Below are 15,274 nucleotides of genomic sequence, written 5' to 3' on the forward strand. Positions count from 1 at the left end.
TATGATGGTTATTTTCCGGGCTGTGGTTTACTTCAGTTTTCAACCCATAATGAGTCGACTGGAAGCGATCTGGAATGTGGGGAGTCTGCTGGTCAGTGATTTGGGGGTCCGCCTGAAGCTCTGTGAGGAAGTAGCCTCTTTGTCGTAGATCCTTGTTGGTCTCTTTGGACTGACTTCCTTTCTATAATTATACTGCTAGAACAGTGAAAGTGAGAGACCCCCAACCCTGCTGGCAAATCACCCAACAGAGTCAATGAAGGTACATCCCAGGAGGGAATACGACCATGACCTAGTGAGAGTGCGTTTAAAGGCTTTTTATCTAAAGTTAGGGCAAACAGAATCTACTCTGCTCACGCCGAGAGCAGGCTGCAGGAAACATGTTACAATACATTTGTATACAGTTTTTGCTATTCAAAGAGGGAGGGCATATGGGGCACAGAATCAATCGGAATTGGTCATTAAGAGTAGGCACCTATGGGTGCTGTAGGGTTGGTGATGGTGGATTGGTCCTCAGGCATGTGATGAGATGACATGATGTTCAGGTCAAACGTTCAGCTGGGCTCAGTGCCTTGGCATCTCAAGTGTGACGTGTAGACACCCTATCTGAAACATTGTGCCCTTGTGGCCACTCATTCCCATCCATTCAGAACTCTGACTTGTTTGTCCGGTGGTAAGCCTGTATTGTAATGCTTGTGAAAACATGGCTTTAAAACAAGCTTATTCATCTCTTGGTCGTGAATTATTTACTGTCATCAAAGGTATCACTTTCCTCCCAACATACATTTAGGATATACTAGACAAGGGGTGGAGGTTATGAGGTCGGTGGGTGATCGGGGGTGTCCATTCTGCATTGACAAGTGGAACTTCAGAATACATGGCTAGGATACCGGGTTACAGGGAGACACATATCATGATAAACATACATTGCATTGATGGAGGTTCTGGACTTGGATGTCCAAACATCAATAACTCTTTGTTGAGGTCAAGGTAATCAGGACAAACTGGGACCTCCGTTGCGGTCTGGTCTTACACTATACGATGGCTCAATTCTTTCAGAGTACAATCAACATGCAGTCTTTTCCACGTAGCTGACTGTTTTGCACTTGAATGACAAAGGTTAAAGTCATGCTTTCATTGTTATATGACTAAATGTCTTTACTACGAAAAAGAAGCAGGAAGGTTGCTTGACGGATAGCTGAATATCAGGACATTACTTTTAACTTGAAGTTTACTTATTCATAGGCTAACTTCCATATTACATTTATCTAGCGTTATACATAGCATTCAATTTTGTCAAAAGTGAGGTAGCACTGTGTGAGCTCATCCCGACGTACATTCCGCTAACCATTGTAATATTGTAATTTAGTATTTGTAAGCATTTCAAGAATACAAGAAGTCATTGGCTTTGCTTTCAACATGGCAGGTTAACAAAGAAACTTCCAGTTACACATGCATGACTATTCACACTGTTTACTCGTATGCCTTGTTAGCTTGTCAACAGGTTTGTATATTTTTACATGAGATGAAAAAGACATGCTTACGTTTATCTATGCCAAAAGGAAAATAGGTTCATTAGTTAAAGAGTCTTCTTTCAGCTGTTGACTTTACATTAGGGTGCACAGGGATTATATTTTTATGGCCGGGGTCTGTGGGGTGCGGGGCAGATTTATAGAGACAGATAGCCCTTGCTCCGGGCGGCATCTCGAGTCAGCGAAGGGAATCAGAAGGCAGATGATATAGTGTGGATTTTGTTGCGTTTTCGCAGTCTGCCTTCTCATGGGAACCAAGCAGTTATGTGGACGGCAGAGGGGCGGAGGTGGGGGGAGGATTTTGCTTATTTTGTGTGCTCGGAGGAGAGGCTGTGAGCCAGAGTGAGCCACTAATAGCCAGCTGCCCTTACAAAATGGAGTCTGTGATTTAGAAAATGGAGTCTTGACTTCCCCCAGTATTGATGGACAGGATGCTTATGCAAATATCGCGGCACCCTGAGATAGTCCCCCACAAAAGAGTTCATGGTTCCTGAAGGTGTTCCTGCCCGGGTGCCTCGGGGCCGAGGCCCTGGACCCAAAGCAGCCATGACTGGGGCCACCCAGGAAGCATAGGAATAAGGGGGGGCTTCTATGCCCCCTCCTTCCACTCAACAGCCTCCACATTATTGCAACAAATACATGTGTGTATTTGTACTCCTATCACATCTTATAATGCTAGAACAGCCCACACCGTGTTGCAGAAAATGATTTATATAATTATGCTCCTAGAACAGCCTACAGGTGTTTCACCAATAGGTGCATACAAATCATCATGTGCCTAATAGTGAGCTTGTTCCTGCTAATTTTACTCTCTTAAATTTGCTACTTTTTATTCATTGTCCCATTCAAATACTATGTATTCATTTAAAAAAGAAGAGAGGAGGGAACAAAATGAAAGAGCAAAAATCATCATAATACCTAATTGATGCTGTTCTAAAATAAATGTCATATCCACCATTCTCATATATATATATATTACATGGCCACAGTAGTGGCCATGTAGTTATGGTTAAGTTGCTGTTTCCATAGGAAGAGCACTTTTTGGGCGGCTTATAACTTCGCTCTCCCTGGACGAATCCTCACCAAACTTTGCAAAAAAAAAGTATTTGGGTCACTCTGAATTTTTTTGCAAAGTTTGGTGAGGATTCGTCCAGGGGGGGCAAAGTTATAGGGGGGGTCCCAAAACTTTTTTTTTTCCCATAGACTGAATGGGAAAAAACTTTGCGCACGGCTACAGCCCGAACCGCTGGACGGATTTACACCAACTTTGCGGCAGGAGCGGCAGCCTGGTCCCAAAAGTGTGCTTTTGTAAATTTGGTGTAAATCTGTCCAGTAGTTTTTTAAAAATGACCAAAATGTAAGGCAAAAAAATTGGTGATATCTGTGTTCGCTTCGCGGATGCACTTCCTTGTTCGCTCCACTTTTCAGCACCCCGATTGGCCCATGGCCTTGCGTCATGTCCGCGGACATGCGACGTGTTCGCTGATTGGACGGTGAGGGGCGTGGAGCGCGTCAGATTTTCTGTGGCGCCCGCCATCTTGTATTCGCAGTCGACCGCGTACAGCGCAGTGAAACGTGGATAAAAAATTGTATTTAGTGCCGTGTGTTGGTGTGTAAGAGTGTTTGGGGAGAGTGGGGGAGTATGAGATAGGTTCAATGTTTTGTTTTTTTATGTGCTAGACGTTTTTGTTGCGTTTGATTTGTCCGCGGAGAACACGGCTGTTCTGACATTTTGTAAATAAACTAAATGGTGGGGTGTTTAGAGGACGGAGTATGTGTCATTTTTGTTCGCAAGGAAGGTAAAAATTAGCTATGAACACTCGCGGTGTACTTAATTGTTCATAAATACACAAACTGGGGGTGTCCATCAGCTTACAACTCGGTGCGCCACAATTCGGAATATGAAACTGTGCTTTAAAAGTAAACAGCAGGATTGTACATTTGGTAAAGTACATTTATTTCACATTAAATGTTTAGTGAATATTCAGCGATTTGCTATTGTCTCTGCTGTCGATCAGCAAAAGTTTATTTGGAGCCACGCGTTGTTCCTTTGCGGTAGATAGGCTGTTGGTTTATGATAAAAGCAGTAAATGGTCGCTCTGATAATCGGAAGGTTGCTCCAACAACGAGCCATTAGACCACCCTACTGGTTGGTATGTTGTTTGTAGCCGCTAGTACTGCGTAAGGGCATATTGGTCCTTGGCGATTGTCCCATAAAATGGTGAGGGTCATGAAGTTGCATATTTGGACCTGCACCTGGCAGTTGAAGATCCCATCCGCTGGAGTCTGTAAATCGTGACATAGGCAAAATGGAGCCACATACCTGTTTTAAAAAACATAAATTAGTCTCACCAGCCGATCTTCATTAAAAATCATCATTTTATTTATTAGGGCGTGAAAATATTTGCTATCGAAGATAGTACAACAGAGTATGTTAATAATAAAATAATAATATTTTCCCATTCATATAGCGCTAAGAACTGTGAGGTATCTAAGCGGTGCTTATTATTAACCACGGTGTGTGTTGCTCATTTATCAACCACGGAAGGATGAAATGCTGAGTTTGGCCTTGCCGGGATTCAAACTTGCGTTAGCAAGCTGTGCACGGATGTCAAAGCGAGCGCTGTACTCGCTGTGCCACTTGACAGGCTACAGTGAAGTGGCACAGCGAGTAGAGCGCTTGACCGCCTATAGACCGGTTAAATTATTTCTATTAACCCACCCTGTGTCGTCTGCCTTTTTTAGAGCCCTCTAAACGACAGGGGATCAATTCGGCGGTGATAGTGCGCGGTACAAAACATTATGCCACTTTCAACGAACAAGTTCAACTTGAGCGGTCTTCAATGCTACGCTATTGTAATTATATTTCGTATAAAGTAATCTAAAGGGTTACTTACAGTACAATTGCAATTTCCATTGTCTACGAGTGGTGCAGTCCCAAAATACGACTCCGTGTGTGCCAACGATCTTTCGCATAGTGATATAATATATAAAAGTGGTTTTGTTTCAGAAATTTCATCTTTATCTTCTCTTACATTTTAGCAACACTCCTTCAAGAGAAGTCTTTCATCACAATCTCTGTCTGTCAAGGTCAAAACACAATACAACCTTATAGTCCGCTTCGTGAGCCTCTCAGGGGCCCGAGAAAAAAATGGAAGCAGCTGACCTTCACTGTGAACAAGCATAAATTCTTACTTTGCAACATTCTGTGTAAAGCCATCTGTATAAGTTGTGGAAGCAGCTGACCTTCACTGTGAACGAGCATACATTCTTACTTTGCAACATTCTGTGTAAAGCCATCTGTAGAAGTTGGTTTTTGCACGCCATGTTTGTATATTGTTTGCGTGATATTAAAAAAAGTTTGTTTAAAGGACCTTATGGTTCTAAGTACAGCCGAAAGACCCCTGAAAATCGCAAGTTATGGTAAGCTTTGAAAAATAACTGGCGCCACCACCGTGCACTGCTAAGACTAACACCCAGGACATCAAAGATGACATCGCAAATGTCATTGATGAAATCACTGATGACATCACGTGTGTATGTACTTTTCATGGAATTTGTGTACTAGGGATTTTTATTATAATGTTGCGAAAAAAGTGTCAAGGATATTGCAATACATATCATACCGTTATTAGTGCTTTGAACAATGCATTGATATAAATAGCATTGTATTATGGGATTCTATCTAGTATACTGAGCTACTAATGGAGAAACATAGCATTGTGCGCAGAGTACAAGATGAAAGTATAATATGTGTAATGTTAATATGTTGAATAATGAAATAATAATTGTCCTGAAATGTTCGAAAAATCACAAAAGGGGGTTGTTCTGAGGACGTTATTCGTATTGTGTGATTGCTTAGCTGTATGCAATGAGGGAATGGCACAGAGAGTAAAGTGGACGCCGTCCGCGGACAACGCGGCTGTTCGTGGACAGGGCGTGCTACATCCGGGTTTTTCCAGGAAATCCAACATGGAAAGAAGACTGTACGGATCAGCCAATCAGATGTAGAGGTTGTGGATTTGTGTTGAAAGAGACTGTGTGTGGTGAAGATGGCAGAAGTGGAGAAAGTCAGGATGTTGGTGCTCGGAGATATGTTTGTGCATGGTTTACAGCAGTACGCTGAATGCAGGCACGTTGCAAAGAACTTTGATGTGAAAGGAGTGGAGGTGGTGTGGAGCAGTGTGCCTGATTGCAATGTACAGGGAATTGTACAAGTTTGTGAAGATATGGCCACGATGAACAGTCCGCATGTGGTAGTTTTGCACTATAGTGCTTTCCATTTGGGCAACATCAGTGCCCCTACTTTGTTGGCTGATTTGGAACGCTTGGTTCAAGCAGTAATGAAGATCCTTCCAAATGCAAAAGTAATTTTTTCTGGATTACTACCTAGGGCAATATGGGACAATAGTTCAGTTTTTTGTCCTCAGCAAAATATTGCTAGGTGTGTCATCAACCGAGGCATGTGTGCCTTCATGCTTAGAGCTGGTATGTTCTTCTGTAACAATGAGAATATTGATGCCAGTAATGCTGTTAATTTTAAAGAAGATGGCATTTCTTTATCTTTTACGGGAAATGCCTTTCTATTTTGGAATGTAAGGGTTGCTTTGGAGAAGGTTATGTGAAGATTTTAGGAGTAAAGTAAGAAAAAAAAACAAGAAAAAAAATACAAAATAACAGGTGTCTGTCAAGCATCTGTAAAAAAAATAAAAAAACGGCTCTTTTCAGAGCTAACTTCAAAGGGGAAATGGGGCACACTATTTAAATTTACATTCACCACGCTCAGATTTTCGATGTGTCGCGGACATGGCGGTAGTCCGCGGACATGAAAATCACTACAAGGGGGTTAGTATGTTCTATGTTACATGTATATGAAGTCAGGGATATTATGGTTAAGTTGTGCACTAAAAACCTATGAAATTCAGTGAAAAAACTTTGTTAAAGGGACGTTATGGTTAAGTTGCGCTACTAAAAACCTATGAAATTCAGTGAAAAAACTTTGTTAAAGGGACGTTATGGCTCAAAGTAAAACCGAAAACCGCCTGAAATTCATCAGTTATGGTAACATAAGCAACCATAACTCGCGCCACCTTGCACTGCTAACACTAACACCCAGGACATCAAAGATGACATCACAAATGTCATTGATGACATCACTGATGACATCACATGGCTGGCTCTCCCTTTTTATCCTTTACTGACATATCGAAGCCACATAGTTTTCTTCAGTAACAGTCAGGAAGTAAACATTGATAAGGTACTATATTTGTAGACTTAGGGTCCAGTCACATCATATGAAACATATACATAGCGGAAGATACAGGCTTGAAAGAGAGCAATCCTTTCTCTGCATGAAGATAATCATTATGGTTATCAGCACTTTCTCATAGTTTTATTTTTATTACTCTACCTTCCCTCTATATGCTCATATTTGCATACATTATACTCACTCTCCATAGAGTGAATGGGAGAATTTTTTTGCTCGCGCCTACAGCCCAAACCGCTGGACGGATTTCCACCAAATTTGGACCAGGAGCAGCGGCTTGGTCTCGAAAGCGTGCTTTTGCAAATTTGGTGAAAATCCGTCCAGTAGTTTTTTTTAAAATGACCAAAAAGTAGGTAAAAAAAAATTAGTGATATCTGTGTTCGGTTTGCGGACACACTTCCCTGTTCGCTCCGCGGAAAGTGTCCTGATTGGCCAATCGTCTTGCGTGATGTTCGCGGACATGCAAAGTGTTCGCTGATTGGACGGCGTGGAGCGTGAAGCGCGTCAGATTTTTCGGTAGCGCCCGCCATCTTGGATTCGCGGACGTCCCCGGACAGCGCGGTGAAACTTTGTTCAAAATGTGTATTTTGTAGAGTGTGTTGGTGTGTAGGAGTGTTTGGGGAGGGTGGGAGTGTATGAGATAGGATGAAAGTTGTGTTTTTTATGTGTTAGACGTTCTTTTTGTGTTCGATTTGTTTGCGGCCATCACGGGTGTTCTGAAATGTTCTAAATAAACTGACTAGGGGGTGTTCTAAGGAGTCAATATGTGTCCGTTTTGTTCGCAAGCAAAGTGAAACTGTTCTAAGAACACTCGCGGTGTCCGGGGAGTGTTCGTAGGGGGTGTCCTGAGGACGCTGTCCGTATTGTTCTCTGTCAAGTTGAATGTGTTCTAAGAACACGCGCGGTGTCCTGAAATGTTCGCAAATAAACAAAATGGGGGTGTTCTGAAGACGTTTTTGAGAACACTTCCGGTGTCCTGAAATGTTTGTAGGGGGTGTTCTGAGGACGCTGTCTGTATTGTTCTCTGTCAAGTTGAATGTGTTCTAAGAACACTTGCGGTGTCCTGAAATGTTCGCAAATAAACAAAATGGGTGTGTTCTGAAGACGCTTCTAAGAACACTCGCGGTGTCCGGGGAGTGTTCGTAGGGGGTGTCCTGAGGACGCTGTCCGTATTGTTCTCTGTCAAGTTGAATGTGTCCTAAGAACACTCGCGGTGTCCCTTAATGTTCGCAAATAAACAAAATGGGGGTGTTCTGAAGACGTTTCTAAGAACACTCGCGGTGTCCGGGGAGTGTTCGTAGGGGGTGTCCTGAGGACGCTGTCCGTATTGTTCTCTGTCAAGTTGAATGTGTCCTAAGAACACTCGCGGTGTACTGAAATGTTTGCAAATAAACAAGATGGTGGTGTTCTGAAGACGCTTCTAAGAACACTCGCGGTGTCCGGGGAGTGTTCGTAGGGGGTGTCCTGAGGACGCTGTCCGTATTGTTCTCTGTCAAGTTGAATGTGTCCTAAGAACACTCGTGGTGTCCTGAAATGTTCGCAAACAAACAAAATGGGGGTGTTCTGAAGACGCTTCTAAGAACACTCGCGGTGTCCGGGGAGTGTTCGTAGGGGGTGTCCTGAGGATGCTGTCCGTATTGTTCTTTGTCAAGTTGAATGTGTCCTAAGAACACTCGCGGTGTCCTGAAATGTTCGCAAATAAACAAGATGGTGGTGTTCTGAAGACGCTTCTAAGAACACTCCCGGTGTCCGGGGAGTGTTCGTAGGGGGTGTCCTGAGGACGCTGTCCGTATTGTTCTTTGTCAAGTCTAATGTGTCCTAAGAACACTCGCGGTGTCCTGAAATGTTCGCAAATAAACAAGATGGTGGTGTTCTGAAGACGCTTCTAAGAACACTCCCGGTGTCTTGGAATGTTCGTAGGGGGTGTCCTTAGGACGCTGTCCGTATTGTTCGTTGTTAAATTGAAAATGTTCTAAGAACTATCGCGTTGGTCTGAAATGTTCGTAGGGAGTGTCCTGAAAACGGTGTCCGTATTGTTCGCTGGCAAGTTCAAAGTGTTCTAAGAACACTCACATTGTTCGCGGACATTAAAAGTTTCCCATAGATCATAGTTGAAATGTTTGACTCTATGGATGTGATATGCTGCGGTGGTTGTTGCCAGGGCATAGAGTCTTTGGTGCATGGCCATTTGGCCATGCACCCAAAACTCTATGCCCTGGCAACAACCACCGCAGCATATCACATTCATATTTGCTTATAACTTTGGGTGAAAAACAAATGTATAAGGAACAAAGTTATTAGATACTATGGATGTGATATGCTGCTATGGTTGTCCTTATTATTGTATACTTACTGTTTGGTCTAGTAATGGGAGTCCATGTTTTTCTTCTTCATTTCTGTGATAAAAGAAAATAGCATGTTAGTATTAGTATTTTGTAATGACTTATTACATTGTATAAGCAATATACTTTTATTTTTTTTCGACCCTCATATTTAGTAGAGTACAAATCAGAGTACTGTGCAATTTGCTCAGTTTCTGTATTTGTTGCTAAAATCATTGGGTCTGTGGGAGAAAAAAAAATCCATGTTGGATTAAAAAAAAAAACTTTTTCTGTTATGCTACAGTTTATTTGTTTGTTTGTTTTCAGTGTTCACTTGTTGTTTCTGGCTAATGCTTTATACTTTGCTTTGTTGTATTTTTTTTGGAGCAGTAACAGATTCTTCATTTGTTTTGATATTATAAAATTTTGGAGCAGTTAGATACCAATTGGCGTATTCTAACTGTCTATTTTTTTAATATATTTTAGTGGTTTTGATTTATCTATTTGGATATTGTTAAATTTTGGAACAGTTAGATACCAATTGGCGTATTCTAACTGTGTATTTTTTGGCCTAATTTAGTGGTATTCATTCATCTGATTAGTTGTTGTAGAATCTTTGAGCTGTTAGATAGCTTTTGGAGTATTCTAACAGTTTATATTATTTTAACACAAATTTATAATTTTGGGACAGTTAGATACCAATTGGCGTATTCTAACTGTGTATTTTTTGGTCTAATTTAGTGGTATTCATTTATTTGATTAGTTGTTGTAGAATCTTTGAGCAGTTAGATAGCTTTTGGAGTATTCTAACAGTTTATATTTTTTTAACACAAATTTACTTAAAGTTTTAAATACAGTTTATTTATCAAATTTTGGTTTTAAGAACATCAAATAAGCATTTGTAAGATTTTCTGGTAATCTCTGCTTTAGAGTAATGGTACTATCATTACATTCAAACCATCCACATTTCTTTTTTATATATGCAGTGTAGTGCCCTGAATTGGTTGTGGCTCCTGCGTGGTATATTATACCTATTGTTGTGAAGGTTTTCTTACCAAGTGATATTTGACCATGTGTGAATCGAGTCAGCTTGCAGTTGTTTTTGGTACCATCTGCATTGTAACGTAGAAGCATTAGTATTACGTATTTACTATGTGTTTGTATTACTAACGTGGAGCGATTATCTGAATTGCAGGTAGAGCATAATCTACCATGGTTTGCATTTTGTACAAGTTGCTGAAATGGAATGGATTCACAATTTGGTATTGATATATATATGAAGCGTTCATTGGGGATTTCTTCTTGTGTCACATTGTTGCAGAGAGTGCATGTATGTTTCCACATGTATGAAATCTGAAAGATTTCATTTATAGGTATGTTTTTGTTTTCCAGTACTTGTAGTAAGTACATTAGAAATTCTTGTGGATCTTCCTGTGAGTTTATAGTGAATTTCACCATTCCAGCACAGTAGTCCAATTGTCGTCTTATTCCAAAAACACTATATGTGTTGTCAGGATTGTTTGCTGCATTTCTGTGAAGTACTAACATTTGCAAACACAATGGGTCTGTACTGTGTAAGTAAATGTTGTCAACAATTGGTGGTAATTGAAATAGAATATTCATTGCTACATTTGCATACCAACTTACACCAACTATATTTGAGAATTTAAATGGTCCAGGTAGTTCTGTATCTAACTGCTTTTTTTGGAGTTTGTCTTCCTTCTTTAAAGAAGTACCTGGTTTACTTTCTCTAATTGATTCTTTTTTGTTTGTGGTACTTGATGAAGTATTAGTTTCTTTAACTCTCTTTGGAGGATTTGCAGTGACTCCTGTTGCATTTCTTTTTGATTTAGTTTTCTTTTACAACGTTTTAGTTTTTGGGGAACAGAATATGTGTTTAGATGGGGAGTGTATAGTGAGCAAAGTCTATTATATTCTAAAATGCAAGGAATATCAGCATTTACTTTACTTGCATCAAAGTTGATTAGAAATAGACCGTCAAGTGTACGTAAGCGTGATAGTGCTACGTAGCTCATGCCTTCTTTAAAGACTGTGTTACCAATATCTATCATTGCTTTGTCTAGGGTAAGACCTTATGATTTATGAATCGTGACTGCGTATGCAAGAGTTAGAGAAAATTGTTCTCTGCGTACATACATATCTTTGAAGAGAAGGAATCTAGCTGTTGAGCGTCCTATCTGTTTTACTTCTGAAAGTTTGTCAAAGAGTATATTGACAAACTGAATTTTGTTGTCACGTGGGTATTTTTGAAAGCCAACAACTGTACCCAGTGCTCCATTAACTAGTCCTTGGTCCACGTCAAGGTTACGTTTAAGCATTACTCTGCAATTTAAGGATAATTTTAACATCTTTTCTAAGCCTGCTGTGTTTGAGATTGATTTTTCTAAATTATTTAGTCTTGTTGTGGCTTGGTCACACATGGGTAGTGTCATACCATGTACATCTAGTTTGTCTGTGGCATAATATTTCCATTATTGGTTGCATTTCTTTACTTAACATTATTTCATTGAATTTGAGACAGCTTGCAAGAGTTGGCATTAAGGCCATACAATTGACATTTTTGTGGGCTAATTGTTCCATAACATCTGTAGCACATGCATTATCGCCATAAAGTGCATTAATGTGCCGGGTTTTCAATGTTGCTTCTGCTTCTTTAGAAAGTATACCAACTCTCAAACCTTTTAAAATGTTGGCATAAGTTAGATCTGCAGATTGGCGCATGTTTTCTGTTAATTCTCTGTATTGGAAATGTTGCCAAAGGTTGACATTTCCAATGCTGCCAACAGTTTTACGGCAGAGTTTGTGCCCTAATGTTTTTAAAATAGGTTCACCTTTTACTGGTGTTAATTGAAGCAGATCTACAAAAACAATAATGTGTTTTCCTGCAAAGAGCTCTTCATAGTCTGTTTTGAGTACTTCTTGTAATCTGAGGTGAATCAAAGCTAACATCAGGTTGGAGACCATGCTCACTTCATCTATTAGTAGCATTTTCATTTGTTTCAATACTCTGCGTAATTCCATTGCAGCTTCTGCAGAAAGTTTGTAATAGTCTAATTTGTTCTGGTGTTCTACTGCTAATAGTAGTAATCGGTGTAATGTAACACCACCTATGTTGTAGGCAGCTAAACCTGTGGGGGCAGTGACAACAGCTGACAGTTTGTTGTTTGTCAATTGTTGAAGGAACTTACTAATGATTTTGATTAGGAATGTTTTGCCAGAACCAGCTTCACCACTGACGTACAGTAGTATAGGTTTATAATTATGGCAGGAACATTCTTTATTTTCATGTTTTACACCATGTGCAATTTGTTTTGTTACTTCTTGAAAAATGCTACTTTGCTCATTGTTTAGTTTTGATTGTAGTATAGTTAAGTCTTCCTTATCTTCATACTGAGACATGGTGTTTTCTACTTCTATCATAGCTAATTCTGCCTCATTTGTTATTAGTGGTTCTCCCAGTGGTTCTTGGCTTCCTGTTACAGAAGGTTGACTACTGTCAGGAGTATCCTTATCTAGTTGGGCTTGGAGTTCTTCTTCATGTTGCTGTTCATTGTGCAACATTGTTTTGTACTGTGTAAAGTTTACATCAGTTATAGTGCTTTCATTTGCTTTGAAAGCATCCTCATATGAGTCATAGTTATCTAGTAATTGTTCTTCTTTTCTCCATGGTTTGAAGAGTTGTAGCAGGGACATGTAATGTACTTCTTTATGTTGAGGAGTCTTCAATGACAATTTGATATGATTAATTAAATTTGGTTTAGTGAGTTTAACTAAGCTGCCTTCACAGTCTGTCACTCTATATTTACCTTTTTTTCATCAGGTTTCATATTATTTTTGTATGTGTAGTTTTGGGCTATTTGGTATAGACACATGTTTTCCAAAGTATTACTTCTGTTTGGGTAGTATGTGTCCAATAAATTGTTTTTTAAAATGTCTTGGCTGTTGGGATCATGTTTGGCTATTGTTTCTATATCTTCATAGGATTTTAGAACTATTTTTCTAGATTTAGCTGGACCAAGACTTAGCCATACTATATTTTCAGATTTACCATACAATGAAGTACCAATTAAACGATCAGCTGCTTCATAAGATCCACATTCTTTATGGGTGAGCATTTTTATGCCCAAGCTGTATAATTTCTGAGATACTGTTTTATCTGATGACAGGTCATTCCAGAGGTCTTGGAGCTCTGTCTTTTTTGCTTTAGTTAAGTATGCTGTGACATATCGTGCAACTGCAGTAGAATTGTCTGCAATGTACTGCACATCTATGTTTGCATTCCATAAGTGGGCAATGATTGCATTATAATCATTGATATATTTTTCTTCTTCTTTTCTTTTTATGTAATATGTATTTTTAGGTGACTTACCTTTAACACTATGTCTAACTGAAGACATGAGGTTGTTTACTTGACCTGTATTTGTAACTGGTCTAGGGAAACCAAATCAGCATTTGGTGTAGTATTTGCTTTTGTTTTTGTATTTGCGACGACAATATTTTCCACATTTGTGTCTTTGAAATTGTAAAATGTGTGCACGAAGATCACTATTTGTGGCTTCTGATGGAATTTCACAAGTGACATATTTTTCATTAAACTGTAAAACAGTGGCATCACTGTCTTGACCAAATTTAGGAGCATCTTTAATCCATAAAAGCATGTGGATATGTGGTGCTCCTCTGGCTTGGTATTCTTTTCTCCAAAAGAAGTGTTGCACTTCTCCAAGGGGAGGCACAGTTTTATTACAAATAAAATGTAGCATAGCAATGAAGCGATGGTGAAAATATCTTGAAACATTAACAGGATCCAAAGAACAAAGTTCTCCAGGTGTTAGAATATCTCTGTTTGTTTTGTTTTTATTTGATATGCGTAGGAAATCATGTAAATCTTCCCATGCATATTCTGCACTTAATGTAACAAACCAAGTGGGTGGGCCAAGGTTTCTGATCATACAACGTACATCTCCATGACGTCGAAACCAGTACTCTTTAGTACCACGCATATTTGCTAATAGATTTGTAATATTTGATTGTAAAACCTCATCCTTTTGTTGCACTTTCTCTAATAATTGTGTAGCTGTCATATTTTCAAAGTGTGATCCTGATTTTAATATGTGTGCAACTCTGTAACATAAAGTTGCTAGTTTACTTTCAAAGAGTAGGTGGAATATGTATTCCACATTTTGTCTAAATCTGGGATCTTCAGAATACATCCGTAATGAGCGGTATTCTAAAGCTGATATTTGAAAAGGTCTATCATCATACCTTCCTCCTGTGCCAGTAGGAAAGAGTAGAGGAAAAGCACGTGCTTCTATACTTTTTTCCCGTATACTGATTGGCGATCCTTTTGTGTGACGCATTTGGTAAATTTCCAGTACATCTTGTACGGTGTCATTACAGTGCAAAGGATGAATTGTGTAATGGTCTAAAGTATTTGATATTGTAGCAGGATCTAGTAGCTCAAATTGACCAGCTTCTTGTGTTTCTTGAATTATTTCAGTTGTATCTTTCAAGTTTTCTTCAATATTAATTTCTTTGTAATATTCATTATTCTCTTTAAGATATTGGAAGACTTGTGTAACTTTATATAAATCTACCAGCTGTTGCCATATTTTTTGTCCTTTGTAGGTACTCCATTTACTAATATAATTAAAGATTGCTGCATTGGACGTTGCACTCCTAGAGTATGCACATTTTCTTTTAGATTTAATGGTAAATAAACTACTTTTCCACGAATGCCTTTTACCATTTCAGAGCGAAGTAATTTTGCTGTTTTCGGTTGAAGGCGTATTATTGCTTGAAATGGGTGTACTGTTTGAATTATGATGCTCTCATATAAATTAAGTTGTTGTAGAGGTTTTTGTACTGGGTATAATTCCAAATTATTTGTGATAGAACGTGAAGGAGTTTGGTTGTTGTCAAGTTTTGTAGTGCAATAACTGCAAAGTATTAAGGGCTCAGTTATTTCATATTTGTTTTCTGCTAGAAGGTAGAAAGCTAATTCAAACCATTTCGAATCTTCATTGTCTTCTATTTTGTATGATAGGTCCACAGTTTTTGTGTTACTTTTATAAAAAAATTCTACGGCAACATACACATACATGGTTTGGTACTTCAGCTGATGTACTTTTAAATTTTAG

Source organism: Ambystoma mexicanum, chromosome 7p (genome assembly GCF_040938575.1).
Source record: "Ambystoma mexicanum isolate Mex_15411 chromosome 7p, UKY_AmexF1_1, whole genome shotgun sequence".
Lineage (NCBI taxonomy): Eukaryota > Metazoa > Chordata > Amphibia > Caudata > Ambystomatidae > Ambystoma > Ambystoma mexicanum.